Source organism: Bufo gargarizans, chromosome 1, assembly GCF_014858855.1.
Source record: "Bufo gargarizans isolate SCDJY-AF-19 chromosome 1, ASM1485885v1, whole genome shotgun sequence".
Taxonomy (NCBI): domain Eukaryota; kingdom Metazoa; phylum Chordata; class Amphibia; order Anura; family Bufonidae; genus Bufo; species Bufo gargarizans.
The window spans coordinates 406,093,509-406,099,508 of record NC_058080.1 but is presented as its reverse complement, the minus strand read 5'-3'; positions in this window follow the sequence as shown (position 1 = coordinate 406,099,508).

Genomic DNA, 6,000 nt, shown 5'->3' with positions numbered 1-6,000 from the left:
AGAGATGCCCATACACAGGAACTTAGAAAACCATGGTGACCCTCGGATTCCCTAAAGGTAATGACAGGGCAAAGACAACCCATTTCTTCCCTGGTGAAGGAACCAGCGTCTCGCTGAGGCCTAGTAAACAACCAGGGGGGGGATACAAAACACAAGTGGAACACTTAACTTCTGAGGATGATGGATGAACAGGACTTCAACACAAACCACACTCCAGCTCTTCCAAAACCAAATTAAGCTATACAGAGCAAGGAGTGATGGGTAAAGTCAGAATAAATAGGGATGGGAAAAGGTCACATGATCCACAGGAGGTGTGGACATACCAGCCACACACAGACAAAAATAAACCAAAAGAGGCTGTCAGATCACTAATGTGCAGATAATCTTTCAGACCTTCTAAGACCTGTCACAGGAGTGACAGGTACTCTGGTAGCCCAGTCCAACCCTGTGTCTGCTTATTGGCTGCTCAACTGAATTAGGCCTCATGCACACGGCTGTTGTTTTGGTCCGCATCCAAGCTGCAGTTTTGGTGGCTCGGATGCGGCCCCATTCACTTCAATGGGGCTGCAAAAGATGCGGACAGCACTCAGTGTGCTGTCCGCATCCGTTGCTCCGTTCCGTGGCCCCGCTAAAAACATGTCCTATTCTTGTCCGCGCTTTGCAGACAAGAATAGGCAGTTATATTAAAGGCTGTCTGTGCCGTTCCGCAAATTGCGGAATGCGCAGACGCCATCAGTGTTTTGCGGATCCGCGATTTGTGGACCGCAAAACACACAATGGTCGTGTGCATGCAGCCTTACTCAAAGGAAATCCACAGCACTCTCTGGTCAATCCTTTTGTTTTGGCAAGCAGAGACTTTCTCCTCACTTGCCACTAAAAACACATAGATGTTTGGCCAAACCAAGCATGCATATGTATGAGGAGTCTGGATGGATAGTTATCTGGTATTAACCAGAGAGCTATTCTAATACTCTTACATATCAGTTATATGTTAGGAACCTGGACTGAAGTTAAATAAACTTCACAATTAATTGCAAGAAACTGGAGCACTGTGAATTTCATTTAACCTGTATTGGCACAGAGAGACATGCTCCACTGGCACCTGAGAGAAAATACGGAGCGAAGGGCACCATTCTCAGAATACAATAGTTTATGCCTGCTGGTAGTTGTGGAAGAGAGCAGCACGGAAGAGGTAAATTTAGTACAATGACTGACACTATAATGGAGCACTGCTGTACAGTATATGAAAATACAGTTTTTCCCATTATTCAGTCCGTTCTGGGGTTTATAAAAAGAAATGAGCAAATTTGTATAAACTGCTGACGCTCTATATGGCAGTGTGGTTGACATACAGTGACTCAGATTTGCTAATTCTGTAGATGGTGTAATCTTAGATAGTTTGTCTAGACCTGCACCAGCAGCTCAGGCTGGATGATACATCTGGTGCAGGGACAGGCACTTTTCTTTGACTCTATACCAGCTATTAGTTGGCTTAGTTTTAGACAGTTTTTTATGCCAGAACAGTGGGGCAATTTTGGTGTAAAATGGTGCATCTTAGGCCCGCCCCTTTCATCACAAAGTCCCACCCCCTTATCGAGCATGTTGGGGGGGAAATGCAGAAACCCACTTTTTAGGGTCAGTTCACACTCATTTTTTTTTTGGGCGCTGATTTTGGAACATTTCTGCCTCCAAAATTAGCTTTAAAAACACCTCAAAACAGCCTCCTATTCACTTCAATGGGAAGCAGCACTTACTTTTATTTTTTATTTTTTTACACATGGTAAAAATAAGCAGTATGCCCTATCTTGGGGCAGAAGCAGCGCCCATGCCCATTCAAATGAATAGGAAGCAGAAAAAGCTTCAAAAAGCTCCATGTAAGGGTACTTTCACACTAGCGTTTTTCTTTTCCGGCGCTGAGTTCCGTCCTAGGGGCTCAAATCCGGAAAGTAACTGATCAGTTTTATCCCCATGCATTCTGAATGGAGAGTCAGTCCTTCAGGATGCATCAGGATGTCTTCAGTTCAGTCTTTTTGACTGATCAGGCTTTTCAGAAAAACGTAGCATGCAGTATTTTTACCTCCGGCCAAAAAGCCTGAACACTTTGACTGAACGCCTGATCCGGCTTTTTTCCCATTGACTTGCATTAACGCCGGATCCGGCCCCGTGTGTTCAGTCAAAACGGATCCGGCTTTTGCATGTTAAACTCGAAAAATGTGAAAAAAAAAGTTAAAGTCCATAAATGGCGGATCCGTTTTTTCCAATGCATTTTTCCATTGTGATCGAAAGCCTGATCAGGATTCAAATGTAATCTGTTTTCACACGTTTTTCCGGATCCGGCGGGCAGTTCCAGTGTCGGAATTGAACGCCGGATTAAAACAACGCTAGTGTGAAAGTAGCCTAAGTCAATGGGCCAGATATATCATTAGGCAAAGTCACTTTTGTGGAGTGGAAAAGTCGCAAAAAAGTCCCAAAGGCTAAAACTGCGCACAAATTTGCGACTTTTTTCTGCTCTGCACTATGCTCGCCAGTTTTCTGAAAGTGGGCGTGTTTTCGTATGTAAATGAATCTCTAGACAGATTTACTATTGGGACTTTTTTAAAAAGTCGCAAAAAAGTCGCAACTTCACTCCAGTGAGGACCATGCTTATCTTATGAGACTTTTTAATAGAACATGCGACTTTTTCATAAAAACGTGCGACTTTTGTAAAGCTGCTTACTGACGGATAAACTGCTACCATCAAACCACATTTATTACAGTCTTAAAGGGGCGATCATAAATCTGACTTGGCTAAAACTGACTTTAGCCATATGTGAAAGTGGAGTGAGCTGTCAGAGTCATGGTAAATCTGGCCCAATGTGTTTTTTTGTAGCAGATCTGCTTCAAAAACCTCAAGCTGAAAATTCAGCTTTTTAATGAAGTGGTCAGTACTTATTTCTGCACAGATGTTTTTAAATGCACTTGCATAGATTGCAGCTACACACGAGGTCCATTCACAAGACCTTTTTTTCGTCCGCATCTGATCCGCACTTTTTGTGGATAGAATGAAGACGTCAATTTCAAAGGGTCAGCAAAAAATGCGGACAACACATCGTGTGCGGTCCGCATCCGTATGTGCTCTCCGTGGCATCCACAAAAAAATAGATGTCCTATTGTCCATTTTGCTGACAAGGATATGCACTGTTTCAGTGGATCCACGAATAAATAAAAAAGGGGTGCGTCACGGACGTCACATGAATGTCATCCGTATTTTTTGTGGACTGCAAAATACATACAGTGATGTGAATGCACCGTAAGGGGAGATTTATAATTTCCTGTGCACCTGAAAAGTGACGTTAAAAAGTCACAGGTGCAACTTTCTTAAAAACTGCCATTTTCCGCCATCCTCGCCACTTTTCTAAAAGGGGATGTGGCAAGGGCAGGGAAGTGGGCATGGCCAACTTCTGCAATAAATTTATCTTCATGTACAGTTTTGTGGTGTAAATGAAGCCAGAAGTCTACGGCAGCTCTGAGCTTACATAGATTTCTGGTGAGGCGGATGGACTGCAGGAGGACGCTCCTGATAAATGATGAGGCAGCACAGGGGATATAAAGACCAGCACAGAAAGCGGTCAGCTGTGGGAGTAGGGGGCATGCTGTCAGTGACAGAAGGTGTTTCACTGTCCCTGCTCTCCACAGACAGAGGTGGACGGCTGTATGTTCTGAAGATAATGGCCTTCATGAGGGTTACAGACTTCCGGAGTCCTAAACAGCTGCACTATTATTATTAATGGTAACGAGGTATTGATCCGTCAGGGTGAGGAAACTTGTGAGATCCCCGGTGACTTAGCCTGCATACATAACAATATGCTGGAGAGGATTGGAGCATTTCCTAGCTGTTGCATTTTTTAAGGAAATGTTAAGGATTGAAAGAAAACCCTTGTGCATTAGTCAATGTCAGCGCATTTATACGCCTGTATTAGCAATTCCTTCAGTCGTCGCTCCTTTTGTAGTTTCCATGACAACAGTTTCTACTGACAGCGCTACCTCTCTAGCCCCGCTCTTTTACGGCTTCTCAGCTGTTTTGTCACTTGGAGAGCAATTAGTGAGTACAATAGGCATTAGCTGCACCTTTATTTCCATGTATTCGGAATACATCAGGAACGATGCACAGGATACTTGGTAGAAAACGGAAATGACTGTCAGTCAGTCACTTGGCCTTGAGGATGTACTGATGACTCAAGTATATTAATACTGGCATTACTCAATTATTAAAGGGAGGCGGCACATATGTACCCTGCCATCTTTGCTGTAAGGGATGGAATACCTTTTTTCCCTTGTACCTGTTACGTGGCAGGAATTTTGTTGCCAGAACCGTTCAGCTTCATGAGCATTTCTGCAGTAATGAGCATCTCCAGACACTATGAATAATGAAATAAATGTGTCACAAAATAGCCACAATCTTCCTTCCCTAACAAAAACATTTGGAGAAACTAAAGTATGAAAATAAAAGCTATTTTGTTTTACTATCAAATCCATAGGGGGTCATATTTTATGCCCCCTTCACCCAAAACTGGTGTAAAAAAAAAAGTTGCAAACCCTGGGTTGGTTTATAAATGTCATTGTGTCTACATTTGGTTGCAATAGGCATTTTTATGCCACTTTCCAAAAAGGGGCTGTGGTGACAGCAGGACAAGGACAGGTTCATCTGCCCTTCTATCATCACTTACACTTTCTGCAGTAATGCACATCAAGCTCTGGAGGACCCAGTAGAAAACAGGGACTCCAGCATTTAATCAGTTAAAGATGATCCAAGCTTTATTAGTTCTAAAACCATAACACATTTCGGGGACGCAGCGCTTTCTTCAGAAGGAAGATGAAGAATGTGATGCAAACACCATCTGATGGTTTGTGTAGACACTGTTTGCCACCCTAGGCTTGGGATATCTCATCCAATTTTGTTTGCGGTACAGAATGGATCACTACGTGCAATTCTTCTATTCAGACAATCCGTCCATGCAGAGGTCTCATTTTTGATATTAGGATTTATGATAATGGGAATAGGATGAGCACTGCGGTATACAGAAAAGAGGTAGCAGGGACTGCGACACTGCTGGCCTCATCCTGTCACCCTCGATATGTGGGAATGGAGAGTGGATCAGAACGCACCACAATTGTTTGGAAGGTATAATGTGACAGAGCCTAATGTGTTGTACAATAGATTAAAATATAGAAGGGATTCACATAACATTTTAAAAAATGCTGCCCATAGGAAACAACAATTGGACCATATGCAGCTGATTAGTATTAGGAAAGAGTTGCATATTAGGAAACAGGGTGTAGAGAAGATATAGCCATCAGTCTAATCAAGTGAAGGGTATCATTTATACATACCTTCCTATGTTATATCAGGATGATAAATTGTGGGACATTTTAAGTGCTGGAATTAGAATAACACGTAGAAGAGTCTGAATATAAGGAACTGTATTTATTTTTGGAAACGAAACAAAGGAGCTATATGTGGATAACAACTCAAGGGTCATATAACTGCAGCCATAGAAGATCCAAATTGTGTTCATTCACTAAGGTTAAAAAAAACATTTAAATCGGTGGTCACAGGTAAAGAATACAAATTAGGAGCCAAATAAATTGTAATTCATCAAATATGGTATCCAGCAACCTGTGGTATTTGTAAAGTACAGTTTGTGGGGTGCGCCATGAATTCACTGACAATTTGTATGAAGAATCAGCTATCTGACACTACAAAGGTATGGTTAATATATCTATGCTATCGCAGTATTAAGAAGGTGTTCAGACTGCATAAAGGCGGTGACATAAGGAGAAAAATCTAAGATCATTTCGGATTTTTGTTTTAAATAGTAGCTGCCCAAATGGCCTTAAAAGGGTGGTCTCCTTCAGCAAATGGCATTTATTATGGAGAAAGTTAAAAAAAAAGGCACTTACTAATGTATTGCTATTGTCCATATTGCTTCCTTAGTTGGCTTCATTCATTTTTGCATCACA